The sequence below is a fragment of the Marmota flaviventris genome, chromosome 17, assembly GCF_047511675.1.
Source record: "Marmota flaviventris isolate mMarFla1 chromosome 17, mMarFla1.hap1, whole genome shotgun sequence".
Taxonomy (NCBI): domain Eukaryota; kingdom Metazoa; phylum Chordata; class Mammalia; order Rodentia; family Sciuridae; genus Marmota; species Marmota flaviventris.
Genome location: NC_092514.1, coordinates 47190347 through 47205871, shown reverse-complemented (window position 1 = coordinate 47205871; position 15525 = coordinate 47190347). Strand labels below are relative to the sequence as shown.

Here is a 15525-nt window from a genome sequence, read left to right as displayed (position 1 = left end):
ATCATTGATAGTGGTCAGACACAGTAGTAGCAACGAGATACATGATAACTAGCTAACTGGTTAGAAAAATTCCTCAGGAATGATTAAAATAAGAATAACAACAACAATCATCACTTGAGTGTCCCTATGTGCCAGGTTCTCTCCTAAGCTCTTTCTCTAATAACAGCCTTGAAACAACCCTCCCTGTGAGGTATGCATGATCAGCACCCCAGAGTACGGCTAAGGAAGTAGAAGCACAAACAGTTTAGCTCCCTATCTAGGGAAGGGAGACCCAGTAGCACATAGGTCTATAGTAGACCCAGTAGCCTATAGGTCTCATGCTAGATTCTCTTTATTTCTGATGAGATTGAAAGAATGAAAAGGCTAAAATTCACAGAAGTGAAGACACTTGTAAAGATGAAGCTTCACACCAGCTGACCCTCCCTTACTATAATACCTGCTCTCGTTTTCCCAGAAGTTTGGAGTTTCAGTTTCTGTGGAAAAGGGTATAGGTTTTGCAGCTATCTGGAGGCAATTAATAAATGGCCACTGGGCTGGGTTTGTGACTCAGTGGCAGAGCGCTTGCCTAGTTTGTGAAGCACTGGGTTTGATCCTCAGTACCACATAAAAATAAATAAATAAATAAATAAATAAATAATTGTGTGTGTGTGTGTGTGTACCACATATCTTGAAAATAAATAAATAAATACATGGCAGCCATAATACAGCAGTGGCTCCCTGGTTTCTTTGTTCTTAGGAATATCTAGCCATTATTCCAGAAAATAATTAATTATTAGGTATTAACCTGTTCCTGATTCAGGAATGTTATTGGACATCACCATAAAGATTTCCACCACTGTGACCCTCTCTTCAGCCTCATAAAAGCCATATGTTATCCCAATTGATAGAGATTGGCACAGAAAAACAAAAAGATACAATTCTCGACATGCGGTCATCTTTTAGTTATTTGAAACTCTTAGATGCCAAGCAACTTCTCTTTCTGGTCAAGCCACAAGTTAATTCAGATTAAAAGGGGTTGGGGAGGAGAAAAGCACTTGAAAAGATTTCTCCATTAGAGTTCCCAATCTGGTTTGAAAAAGCCACTTCAAAACCCAAGAAAGACTTTTTTGTTGTTGTTAATAACAGAAAGCAGCTTGAATTAGTCTAAGTAAGAAAGAAGAATTTAATATACAGGACAATATAATATAATGTCCTAGAAGCCAATGACAATGATGCAGCTGTGACTCAAAAAAGATTAGAAATGGAAAACCATGAGCAGCCCAGAAAACAGGGTTTCTCTATTTTTTCATTTCTGCTTTTCTCTGAGAATGTTTTTCATTTGTTGTCTTTGCAAATCAGCTGTAACTCATCTGCTCCTAAGACGATCACTATGTCCCAGTTCTGAGTTTATATAGTTTCTTATGAGTGATTCCATATTAAGATTTTACTCTCTGAGTCACAGTTATAAATTCCCAAGGAGGGGCTCTGATTGGCTCCGTTTTGTTGTGGTGCTCAGCCATTGTCCAATCAGCTGAATCCTAGGCAATGGCTTTCTATAGCTAAAACGTGGCTTCCAGAGTCCCATCCCTGGGACCCAGGGGAGCAGAGTGGAGAGCCGTTCTCAGAGAAGGGGGAATTGTGAGCTGGACAAACCCCACAAAGGCCTCTTCTATTCCTATGTCACTAGGTCTCTGTATAAAGTCAGCCCTTAAAAATTCAAGGACTATGTTGAATTCAAAGACAAGGGTCCCTTCTCTCTAGCTAGGCATATTTTTAGACGAGATCATTTGCCTATGTAATTAGAGCAACAAATTTTCAGCCGGGCGAAACCAAAATGTTGATTTGAGTCTGCTGCTGCAAACCATCAAATATAATGGATCCTAAAGCTAAGTGGAAATATTTTGGATTATGTTTGACACCACACCCATAATTTGTGGGGATAATTGAGATGCATCCAAGCTTTGAGTCTTGCTGATGATATTTAAGAGTTAGCTCAAATTAGACTACTACATTTCCTGCTGTAATTGATGGTCAGATCCCTGAAGACTGCAAGGGTTTTCAGATGCCTGCATACAATTATACAAAATTAAGCCGGGAGATGCATGCATGGAGAAAGAGGAGGTTCTTGTTATATTTCTTATGTGTTTTTTATATTCTCCTGAGATTTGAAAGAAATTTCAGAGATCAACCAGACTGATCCTCTAATTTTTACAGGTGAAAACAGAAGCACAGAAGAGAAAAATGGCCAGTGTGCTGTCCAATGTCATATGAGTGGCAGATCTAGGATCAAAATCCCAATTCTAATATTTTTTTATTATGTCCTATTATTAAATGTAGGATTCACAAAACAGAATACCACTGCTTGGCAGTAATGGTTCCCCTAGTTTTTAAATTGCTTTCCCCCTCCCAACATCTGGACTTTACATATTCAATCTAATTTTATCAAGTCCCTGAGTATAAATTCTCTGGATAATTTTCTGGCTAGTTCAACTCACCTGTAGCAGCAGCTTAGATGATTAAATAGTAAATCAAATTTTGTTTTGCAATTTTTTTTTTCAGAGAAAGAGTTTCAAGTTTTCTTATTTGCAGAAAGAAAAAAGAGCAAGCAGGCTTAGTAATTTGGAGTACACTTGTTCTGTACCTCAAATTGTGAAGTCCTATATGGGCAAATATCCCTAACCATAATTTCATGTGTTAGAATCATGAAAATCAATGACCCCAAATACCTTTTATCTTTGTTTCCTTCACTCCCTGAAGGCAAACTCCAAGAACTGGTCTTTAGATGAGAAATTAAAAATTGGTTCATAGACTTATGTATGCACAATATTCTTTCAGACTTTCTCCTTTCATTGTTCACAACCAAGAGGAAATATGACTAATTCAAAATATGAAAATATGACTGATTCAAAGATGGCCATGCTAAATTTCAATATGCATTGTTAGTTTCCAAATAATTTTGGAAGTGAAACATGATAAATAGAAAAATGAGGTGGGGGGAGAAGAAATAAAAAGATAAAGAAAAAAAACCAGTAAGTGCAGTGTGTCAACCTCTTTTGGCCAAATGGCCTGAGTCCCAAATATATATTACATTAACTTGATTTTTCAGAATAAATTATTTGATCCTTAAATGGACTTTTTTTTTTTTTAATTTCAAGGACAAGTTTCCTAAAATAAAAAAAATACGAAAAAAAGACTTTTAGGGATACAGCTCCCTAGAGATTTTAATTTTTCCATTTTAATTAAAAATACTATCAGAGAATAACCATTATGTTGTAAAAATTAAAACAGACCTACAAGGTCCTGTTCCCTAACATCACGTAACACTTCTAGAAGTGGCAACTTTCAACTCTTAGTGGACTCTTCCCAATTTTGCTTCCTTACACATAAATATGCTGAAGAAGTATTGATTTTTTTTTTACAATTGTAGACATTTTATTGACTGACCTTGTACCTGAATTTTTTCACCACCTGAACTACAACTATTTGCATGGTGATGATATTATTAACCATGAATTTTGGTTTATCCCAAAATTGTTAGATCAGGAAGGTGGCGGTGGAGGGGAGTGTATGTGAGTAAGTGAGGGACATTAGAATATGTAGATCTAAATCCTTTTCCTCTGTCATCAGTGTAGAAGTAATCAATACAGTAGCACAGAGAGTGTGTCTAAAACAAGGGGGTGGGGTGCTGTGAACTCTTTGGTGATAGATGCCTTTTAAATGAAGCTGACTTTTTTTTTTTTTAAATCAAAGAAACACAGTTGACTGTTACTTCTTAGGACAACCTTTGTTTTCCAGAGCACTAATCATTGGTTTAATTTTTGGTTTACCCTCCTTTTCTCCCATGGGTCTAGCACTAATTCATTCTAACACTTTGCGGGACTTGAATATCTCCTCTCAGTACAAACATTTGAGATAGTCTATCAGTTCTATTTCTTTTTTCCCCCTGTGCGCGTCACCCTGTAGGAAGTTTCCTTCCTCTTCTACCAATCTTGACAGGTTACTGGGCTTGATAACCAGCTAACACCCTGGGATTGCTCTCTCTATACCTTCCTTCTGGAAAATTTTTCCTTCTCCTGTGTGTGATTGTGTTTCCTGGAACCTCTTTATTGGGCTGCTTTCTCATTTAGTAGGGTATGTTTTCCCGTTGCTTGTGGAGAAGGATGCTGGATGACTAGAATTTTGAGGCAGAATTTTTCTTTTTTCTTTTTTGCAGATCATCGAGAATTCGTTTATATATTATTCCAAACTAGGAATTCATTGAAAATTTTTGCCCTGATTGTTTGTGTGATTTTCTTTTTTTAAAAATTTTTTTATTTGTTTTAATTCTGTATCTAAAAACATTTTGATTCTACTCCTTCGATGATTAATAGGGATTGTGGGCATTTGTGTGCATACGTAGAATTCTACCCAGAATCTCATTGTCTCTGAAACTGAAAGACATCTGCTACTTTGTCTTTTAGCTTCAAATGTTCTTGTGAAGAAGCTTAGTATCAATATGATTTCACAGTATTTCACATGCATGCTTCTGGTGTAAATTTCACAATAATGTGTGCCAGAGTAGGTCTTTTAATAAAACCTATTGGGTTGGACACTCAGTGGGAAATTTTTATCTGAAAAATTTTATTCTTTTGTGAAAGAGCATTTTTTTTTTTTTTGCTAAGAGTTTTTTTTCTCTCTTCCAAGATGACTTGGATTCCTATGGGTTGGGGGTGGGTGGTTGACTTCATTTTAGGGAGACTGGGCGTAGACTTGGCTGATTTATTGGGGAGCTCCAAAAGTCCTGAACTTCGTTTCTGCAGAGAGGAATTGTTCAGTCTGTGGACTCATGTTACAAGTCCAGCTGCCAATGCTGGGGAGCACAGCTGAGAGATGAGAACTGAGAACTGGTTAAATTTTTCCAGGCAGTAAACTCCGTTTAACGGAAGGAGGGTAGTTAACTAGTTTGCGGAAGGGTGATGGGATTTGGGGGCCTTTAACCTCTTATATAATCCTGCTATTCCACTGTTTGACTTGACCATCTGAGAAACCTGGTGTCCCAGTACTCTCAGCCTCTCTGGGTTCCGTGGAATGAGCTGCTTGTTGGTCTTTCACTCTGTTACCTCGGTTTATATTGGACTTATCAAGTCAATTAGTACTGAACCCTCTGTTGTGGTTTGACTATGAGGGCTTCCAAAAGCTCAGGAGACAGAGCTGTAGCCTGATTAGTGAATTAATCATTTGAAAGGACTATTGGACTTGATAACTGTTCTACTGGTAACTGTAGGCAGGTAGGGTGTGGCTAGAGGAAGCAGGTCACTGGGATGTGCCTTGGGGATTCTATCTTGTCCCTGGATTCTCTCCCACTCTCCCTGCTTTCTGGCTATCAGGAGCTGTGTGGCTTTCCTCTGCCATGCCCTTCCACTGTGATGTTCTGCCTTATCTCAGACCCAGAGCAATGGAGTTGGTCAATCATGAACAGAATTTTTGAAACCATGAGCCCAAAATAAATCTTCCCTCCTCTAAGTTAATCTTTTCAAGAATCTTGGTCACAACTGATAGAAAACTAACACACCATTTTTTTTTTCAAGTTTCAATACTTTGTCAATATCTTTATATACTATTTTCATCTCTATTGCTCTCTTTAAACTTGAGTATTTATATTATTTTAGTTTGTATCAATTTAACTCCTTTATTTCCTTCCTTTTGGAAAAGTTTTTGGGAGGGAAGAAGGATAGATTTGTGTATTTTTTTTCCACTGTATTTATTTATCCTTCAGGGAGTCAGAGCTGACCGTCACAGGCTGATCGCTTGTTCCAGTCCTTTTGGCTTTGACTTCAATCATTTATTTTGGCAGGCGAGTGACTGATGTTGCACTCACAGTGTAATATCAAGCAGCTCTCGAGAGAAATACTTGTACCTGGCTGCTAAGCTTGTTTTTCTGATTAGAATTCTTTCTTTCTTTCTTTCTTTCTTTCTTTTGCAGGTCTTAGTCACAAAAGATGCAGTCTTATGGGAAATAGTACATTGTTGGAAGAGAGAATCAAGACTTAGAATATGCAAAGTTGGCCTGCACAAATAAGAAAACACTTAATCTCATTAAGTTAAACTATTCATTGAGGTTAAAAAAACTTGACTATAGAAGCATAGGATGGGAATTCCTATCTTCTTAATGGTCCATATGAAAATGAGCTGAGAGCTTAAAAGGTAACATGACTCACATTTTGTCAATGGTACCGAAAGCAAGTGTGTTAGGGCTGGGGATGTAGTTCAGTGGTGGAACGCTTGCTTACCAATACTGAAAAAAAAAATAAAAAGAAAGAAAGCAAATGTTACATGTGTTTATCAGATTACATTCTATAAGTATTTAATTTAAATTCTGAAAGATCTGATTACACCTAGAGTTTTGTGTTCACTTCTGAGTACTCTGTTTTTAAAAGAAGATTTTAAACGGAACTATATCCCCAAACAAAAGTGTTTAGGATGCTGAAAAGTTTTGAAAGCTTATCCCATGAGGAGTGGTTCATTTTCCTATAGGTAGCCCAGAGAAGGGGTAACAGGATAGTTTTAAAATATTTAAAGAGAATTAAGTAAAAGAGGGAGCAAATTGATTTGGTTTCATCCTGAAGGTCAAAACTAAGATGAGTCTAGTATTTAGAATTTCACGGCAGAGCCCCGATCAGTGCAGAGAGCTAGCAGACTATTGTATTTCTTGGCTTGGAACCTTCCCATTCTGCTTTGCAATGTCAACAGAGGCTGTTCCACGTGGCAACTGTTGGATGTCATGTCATCGTCTTTGGATTTATAATAGCCACTCTGAAGGTCCTTATTTCTAGCATCATAAACTACTCCTATTTTTACTTTAAGATACTTATTGCATGCTAGGTCCCTGATACTTGGGGTACAGAAGAGAAGGAGACAGATAGAGCTCTTCCTTTAAGGAGAACATATTAAATATGTGATAACACAATAGCCCCCGTCACTCTTTCCTTTTTCTACTTATTCCTCTTTGCCACCACCTGACAGACCCTATGTCCATGGACCTACTTATTTATTTATTTATTTATTTTTTATTCCAATGGCATTGTTCATTTTGTGAGAATAGGGCCTTTATTCTCTTTACTGTTGTATCCCCATTTTCCAGAAAAATGTAGTGAATACTTAATAAATGTCTGTCAAATTAATGAGTGTTGAATGAGAGTGCTGCTCCAAGAGGAAGGCTGGTGTGGTGGAATCCCACAGCCTGGTTTACCCCCTCAGAATTAGTTCTTGGAACCACCCACACCAGATTCATTTCAAGCGATTGTTTAACATGCAGATTTTTGATCTCCTCTCCAGAAACACTGATATTGAATTTCCGAGTGTGAGACCTTCCCAGAGAGTTTGCATATACTCTGAAATTGGTGAATTGCTTAATTGATTTGTGATATAGAAAAAGCCAAAGAGAAGTACTGATTTAAATGAAACTCTGAATGATGTGTGTGTCCTCATGTGTGCGTGTATAAGTACACACATGTGTGCATGTGATTTTGTGTGTAGATTTAGAGTTGAGGGGTTCCCATTTCTGGGACAGGGATTAGCACAACCTTTCTGTAAGAAAGAACTATTTTAAGGAGTTTTTTTTTTTTTTTAATCAGGAAAGTGACATAAGTAAGTCCACGTTTTTAAAAAAGATCATCTGACAGTAGGAGGTAGTTCCATTTGTCTAGAAACCCCTGCCTTGTGGCCAAGAGATACCATGTGCAGAGAAGAGATGGTGATTTGGGGATCAAATAAACCAACACAGGCTCTTATTAGCTCTGTGATTGAGTAAAACTACAAATTTCTGTTAATCTTTCTTGCTTTCATTAGTTAGTTTTGTGTCACTGTGACCCAACCAAAACACTGAAAGAAGGAAATGGTTACTTGGGGCGCACCATTTCAAAGGTATCAGTCCAGAGATGGCCAACTCCATTGCTCTGGACCTAAGGGGAGGCAGCACATCACAGGGGAAGGTCCTGTGATGGTGTAAAGCTACTGGCTCATGGTGGGATCAGGAGGCAGAGAGCAAAAGCCAGAAAGAGGCAGCTGCAGGGAAGATGCACCCCTCCAGGGAACACCGCAGTGACCTTTCTTCCATCAAACCCCACCTGCCCAGAGTTGCCACCTAGTCCGTCCATTCAAACCAGGATATATGACTCTACAGTTTGCATGATCTAATCAGTTCACCTCGGAATATTCCTGCATTAGCTTTTGTGGGGACACCTCCTATCCAAACCATAACACAGGCAAAACTGGGACAGCAATATTTTTTTTATCAGGTTTTTTGGAAGGAATTGAAAAATTCAATTCAGACCCGGGGATAGCGTTGGTTTTTAGATGACTCTAATCCTCAGGGTTCTTCTACCTGGCATGCCAGAGCCAGTGATAGTGAGTTGTGAAACCAGCTGCAGGTTTGAGGAGTCCTGAGCAATGGAGTGGTGACACTGTGGGTAAGAAAGGGCTCTGAGAGAGCTATAGTAATAAAAGCAGCATGATATTGGCACAAAACCAGACACAAAGACCAATGGAACAGAATAGAAGATAGAGACAAACCCCCATAAATACAATTATCTCATACTAGGCAAAGGCACCATAAACATACACTGAAGAACAGACAGCCTCTTCAACAAATGGTGCTGGGAAAACTGGAAATCCATATCTAGTAGAATGGATTTGAACCCCACCCTGCACAAAACTCAATTCAAAATGGACCAAGGACCTAGACATTAGACCAGAGACCCTGTGCTTACTATAGGAAAAAGTAGGCCCAATTTTTTCATCATGTCAGCTTAGGAACAGACTTCCTCAATAAGACTCCTAAAGCTTTACTTCTTAGTAAAATCAAGAATCAATAAAAGGGATGGCATCAAACTAAAGAGTTTCTTCATAGGAAAGGAAACAATCAAGAACTTGAAGAGAGAGCCTACAGAATAGGAAAATCTTTGCCATCTGCACCTCAGACAGAGCATTAATCTCCAGGATATACAAATAAGTAAAAAAAACTTGACACAAAAGAAGAAATAATCCAATCAATAAATGGGCAGAGGAATTGAACAGGCACTTCACAGAAGAGGTCAACAAATATATGAAAAAAATGTTCAACATCTCTAGCAATTAGAGAAATGCAAATTAAAACTACACTGAGATTTCATCTCACTCCAGTCAGAATGGCAATTATCAAGAATACAAGTAACAATAAATGTTGGTGAGGATGTGGGGGAAAAGGTACATTTAAACATTGCTAGTGGGACTGCAAATTGGTGCAACCACTCTGAAAAGCAGTATGGAGATTCCTCAGAAAACTTGGAATGGAACCACCATTTGACCCAATTATTCCACCCCTTGGTTTATACCCAGAGGACTTAAAACCATAATACTACAATGATGCAGCCACATCAATGCTTATAGTAGCTCAATTCGCAAGAGCTGAGCTATGGAACTAGCCTAGGTGTTCTTCAATAGATGAATGAATAAAGAAAATGTGGTATATACACGATGAACTATTACTCAGCCATAAAGAAGAATGAAATTTAGCATTTGCCAATAAATGGAAGGAACTGGAAATTATCATGCTAAGTGAAATAAGCCAGTCCTCAAAAACCAAAGGCTGAATCTTCTTTCTGATATGTATATCTTAACCCACAACAAGGGAGGGTGGGGAGAGGAAGAATAGAAGTCCATTGGATCAGACAAAGGGGAATGAAGGGAAGGGAGGGGCGTTAGATACAGGAAAGACAGTAGAATGAATCAGATCTAACTTTCCTATCCTTATACATGAATATACCACCAGAGTAACTTCACATCATGTACAACCACAAGAATGGGATCCTAATTAGAATAAGTTATACCTCATGTATGTATAATATGCTAAAATGCACTATACTGTCATGTATATCTAAAAAGAACAAATAATTAAAAGAAGAGATAAAGAAAGGACTCTTAGAAGAAGCAGAGTCTGGAGATGGAGAAGAAGGTGGTGCAACCAGTTCTTGACGAATAATTTATACACAGAGAGTCTTTGCCATCGGTGACTGGGATTGGTGGCCCACTGTTCAATAAGATCTTTCTCAAAGACCAGCACAAATTGCTTTAGTTCTGTCAATAAAGTCTTCCAAGTATTTCATTAGAGTTCCCTCCTCCCTAGTGATATGTTGCTCTTAATTGCATAGAATAAAAACATCAAGAACATTGGGTTTCTTCCTTCTCATTCTCTTCCCTTCCCTTTTCTATCCTTCCTTCCTTCCTCCTCTCCTTTCCTTCTAAATCACATCTTAAACAATTAGCTTCTAAGAGTTGGGCCTGTTTTTCATTTTCCTATTACTGGAGCCGAGCGATGGTTTGAGAGAGATCCCCGTTCCCAAGTCACCATCATGTCCTTTGCGCCCCCACATGCCCTTGGCTGTGTTCAATCATCTCTCATTAAGTTTCTTATGGTCTGAGTGCAGCCTGCGCCCTTTGCAAGTGCCCTCCACAATTATTGTAACCTTCTTTCCACTGGTGAAAAGGGAGATGCCCAGGGTCAATCTTGGCTCAGGGTAAAATTTCCCTTGAGAATTTTTTTTTTAATTCAATTAAAGGTAAATAAACACATACACACTCTCACATAATCTTGAGTGCCTTTCTAGGTGCCTGGCAGTATTAATACTAGTACACATTGTGAATAAAATAACCAGCATCCCTGCAGTCATGGGAGAGAAGGACAAAAACCACACACAAGACACATATATATAATGAATGGTGATAAGTTCTATAAAGTAAATGAAGAGGGCACATTGACTGAGAGTCATAAGCAAGGGAAGAGCGAAGACCCAGGCAGCAGGACCCCAAAGGCATCTCTGAAGTTATGAAATTGTAGAATGAGACCACTGAGGAGCAGGGGTATATGTGCTCAAGACTTGATGGAACAGTGGAGTGAAGGTCTGACTGAGGCAGGAAAGCCGTGTGTGTGTGTGTGTGTGTGTGTGTGTGTGTGTGTGTGTAACTGAAAGGGGCCACTCTGGCCTGGGAATCAGATGTAAAGAAATAGAGTGGCCCACGATCTTTAAATGAGATACCAGATGTGGTGAAGGGATAGTGTTATGTTGTACTACTTTTCCCCCTATTTCTACCACCTGATCTTTTCCTTTTATAATTTATTTGCCAAAGTCAACACTTTTTTTAAAAAAAAATTAATTTTAAATATACATACACAGTATTTACAACATAAAGGAGATTTTTGCTTTGAGGCAACTCTCCATTGATTAAATGTCTTATAATCAAAGACTCAGAGTGAATTTCAGAAAGATAATTTTCCTTTCCTTTGTTTTAAATTATGGTCAATTATACAAACTAAAAAGTCCATTAGGGCTGTTATGACAAAATGCCATAGACGGGGTAGCTTACTAAGCAACAGAAATTTATTTCTCATAATGCTGGAGGCTAGGAAGTCCGAGATCAAGTTGCTGGCAGAATTGGTGCCTGGTGAGGACCTGCGCCCTTGTCCAAACAATATCTTCTCATTGTCACTTTACATGGCACAAGGCCAAGGGAGCTTTCTGGGGCTCTCTCATAAGAGCATAATCTCATTCATGCAGGCTCCACACTCAGCACCCTATCACCTCCGAAGCTCCCACTTCTGATACCATCACTCTGGGGGACAGGGTTTCAACACGTATATTTTGGAGAGATGAAATGTGTAGAATACTTGGAACTTCATATATCAAACTATGTATTAGACACTAATATTACTGTATGAATTATAGATCACATAGGGAATTGTGCTTTTAGATACTGTTATAGATTGAATGTCTATGTTTCCCCCAAATCCACATGTTGAAATCTTAATCCTATAGTAATAGTTTTAGGTAAATATTTGTTTTTTTGTGTGTGTGTCATGGTTCTTTTATAATTTGGACTCTCATCCATCTTTCTCTGGTCTGTTGCTCACATATTAACTTTATTTTATTTTTTTGTCATTCTAACATATTTCTTTCACTCAAATAGACCAAGCTTTTTCTTCATCAGATTTGACTTTTGTGACTTCCTCTCCTAATGTCACAAAGATAGTTTCCTTCATCTAGAACATTTCTAAAATGTCTAAAAAGCTTGGTTTTCAGAAGAAGATTTTTTAATCCTTATGGAATTCGCTTTTTGCATATGGACCCACGGAGGGGTCTGTCTACTTGTACTCATTTCCAGTTGAACAGTCAGGTGTCCCATAAAACTGATTTCACTCGTGTTTCGTTTTTTCTGCTAGTTCTTAGAGCTTTGTGTCTCAACAAGTCCGTGGGCTGAATCTTCTCTTCCTTTAGTCTGTTTTGTCCATTTTCATGCCAATACCACAGGGTTTTAATTACTATGATTTAAAATGCATCTTGATACTTAGTAAGGCAAGATCTGTCTCCTTGTTTACCTTTTTCATAATTTCATGGTCTTCTACCAAATGAATTTTAGAAATAGGCTGTCAACCCACGGGGGGGTGGGGGAGGGGATTCTCTGTGCTGACATTTGTGAGGTATATTATTTTCTGATCCCTTCGTTTTTAACCTTTCTGTGCCCTTCTGTTTAGGTTATGTCTTTGTGAACAGCCTATCTTGCAATCACAAAAAGAACAGTGCAGTTTAATAGTTTGTCTTTTCAGAGGGGAGTTGAATCTGTGCACATGTATTCAGATTTGTACGTGCTTCAGGAAACAATTTCGTTTATGTTTTCTGTTTCTCTACCTTCTTCCTTCCCTCTCACCCCATTCCCTTTCTGTCCTTTATCTGATGAATCAGGCTTTCTTTATTCTTGCTTTTGCTTCCCTGTAGAAGTTCAACATTCTGTTTCTGTTCTTGCAACAGTTGCCTTACATCTTTAACATGTGTGCATTAGAAAGGCTGAAATTGCTAGGTGCAGTGGCTTGGGAGGCTGAGGCAGGAGGACTGCAAGTTCAAAGCTAGCCTCAGCAGAAGAGAGACTCTAAGCAACTCAGTGAGACCCTGTCTATAAATAAAATACAAAATGGGGCTGGGGATGTGGCTCAGTAGTTGAGTGTCCCTGAGTTCAATCCCTGTACCTCACCCCCCCGCCAAAAAAAAAGAGTCTAAAATCAATTGATCTCTTTCATCTCTTTGTAAACAATACCTAAAATATTTTTAGCTTTTTCTGCATTTCTACTTCCATGTTTTTGTTCCTTAGTTTCAACTTGTTTTAACCACCCCCACCCAATTTGCCTAATATTCTTCTTAACAATACGTTAGATTTACCAAGGTGTTTGCCAATTTCTTTTCTCTTTTTGAATCCTTATCTTTCCATCGGGGCTTAAGGTTCTTTTAGCAGAATGTTATTCTGTAGAAGTAGTTGACCTGAGACTGTAAATAAGAAACTCAAGTCTTTTTTTTTATTTTTTATTTTTTATATTTTTTACTTTTTTTTTTAAATTTTTTATTGTTGGTTGTTCAAAACATTACAAATTTCTTGATATATCATATTTCACACTTTGATTCAAGTGGGTTATGAACTCCCATTTTTTCCCCATATGAAATTCAAGTCTTTTTGAGGTGAAAGATTTCTTCACTTTTTCTCATTCCTGTGTGAGGATTTAGATGAGTATAGAAATCTAGATGGGCAAAGAGTTTATACTTAGCTCTTTGAAGATATTGTTCTACTGTTTCCTGGCATCCGTTATTGCTAACAGGGAGACTTCTCTATGTCCTGGTCATTTCTTCGTGAATAATCTGCCTTTTCTCAGGAGATTTTGATGTTTTGATCCAAATGATTTGTTTTCACATTCTGTCACTATAAAACAGATTATGGTGTATCTGGGAGAATTACTACACTATTAGTATAACTAGGTGTTTTTTGTTATTATTATTATTATTATTATTTTTTTTCTTTTTAAGACTAAGAATCGTCCTTCATTCTGAGGACTTCAGCCCTTAAATTCTGGATAACTCATCATCCAATCTCTATTTTGATATTTCTTCCCTCCTCCCTCATTTTCTGTGTTCCCTTCGAATTCCCGTTAGCCCCTCGTGGGCCCATCTCACCCTACCCTCCAGTTCTTTTATCTTGCCTGTTTCCCATTTGGTTGTCTCCTGTGATAATATTCAAGCATCAGCACCACATTCTTATTTTTCAATTATTTCCTCAGATATGAATAATAACCTGCCTTTGACCCACGCATGAAGTATGATTGTACATATTGCAATGGCTACGTGTTTCTTATCCAGATTTCTATTTGGTTCTCAAGAGATATTTTTCTTAAAATTCTTTAAAATGTTTTCATAATGTCTTATGTTTATGTTCCTTCTCTCTTTAAGGCTAAAAATATTTATTTTAAAATAATTTTCATGTTATTCGAGCTCTGTTTTCTATGGCCATTCCTTCTATTCGTTGCCAATTTCCCCTTGTGTGACTTATTGGATGTTTGGAAATTGTTTTCTGGCTCATCCTCAGGGAGTATCAGCTCCCTTATAGAGTGATCTGAGTTTACTTCTTGTAGAGGTCAATGGATTTTTACCAAGATTGAATTTGTTTTTGTGCTAAATTCTAAGCTTTCTTTGCTTTCCCCAGGTGGAAAATGTTAAATTAGAGTCTGAGATTTCTTATAGGTCTAAATTTCTGCCCATGGCACCTGGCTGATAGTGCGTAGCTTTCTTATCATGCATTCAGACCAATGGAAGGAGTATTTCAAGACCAATTCCATGGTCTGATGGCACTTTGTGCCAACAGCTCTAAGTAGGGTACTCAAGTTCAGCACCTTTCCTGACAGAGACCTGAAACATGACTCCCATCACGAAGGCCTTTGCCAATTTCTGCCCATCTGTCCACCATTCCCTACCCTGTCTCTGAGTTTCCGCTCTGTTTGTGGAACCTGGGAATTTTCCTTCTATTATTTATGAGTTTGGTAATGTGTTTAAATGTTTTACTTTTTGCTATATTGTGTGTCATATTTCTCTGTGTGTTTGATGTGGAAGGGCAACCTTTTCACCTCAGCTCAGTTCTTTATATAATCAGAAGGCACTCTTACTAGTTATTTACATTTTATAGATGAGGAAATTATAGCCCAGAAAGGGGAAGCGTGTTGTCCAACATTTCTAGACTGTCAGTAGTGAAGCCAGAAATGGTGTCTGGTTTTGTTCATCCAGAACCCACCCTCCTCACCACTCTGTTCTGTTCTATTTGGATGGAAGAGGTGGGTGGATGGCTTGTGTCAAGGTTCAGAAGTGGTAAACAGCAAGTCCCCAGGGGAACCAGTAATCTGGTGAGAAGAAACAAACTAAGTGGTAGAAAAAGAACTACTCAAAGTGGACCCAGAAGGGAGGTATTTGTAAATAAACAAAATCAGACTTCTGTTTTCACGTGCATCGTGCCAGAGAAAAGGAAATCCCTATGAGTTCTTCAGCTCAAGAGCCAACACACTGTGTGAGATTAATGTCTATATTGCTTCTCATGAAAATTTGTGTGCACTGCGGCTGTTGCAATTGAGAGCTTTCGGGAAGTTAGACTTGACCCCAAGTAGAAGAGATAGGATAGGTCTTTGCTACAGAGGTCTCTTGCATTTATTGGCAGTGATTTAAATAAAAA

General features: G+C 38.1%; 1 protein-coding gene across 10 annotated transcripts in view; it reads right to left on the bottom strand.

The window, feature by feature from the left end:
* LOC114079095 (small integral membrane protein 36-like) overlaps nucleotides 1–15525 on the bottom strand; it is a 235256-nt gene that overhangs the window by 212585 nt on the left and 7146 nt on the right. For 8 of the 10 annotated variants that reach the window (XR_011705073.1, XR_011705069.1, XR_011705070.1 and 5 more), the window contains exon 2: nucleotides 6177–6253. The exons of the other annotated variants lie outside the window; for them this stretch is intronic. The gene's annotated coding sequence lies outside the window, so the exon portion shown is untranslated. The remainder of the gene's footprint in view (nucleotides 1–6176; nucleotides 6254–15525) is intronic. 10 annotated transcript variants of the gene reach the window in all.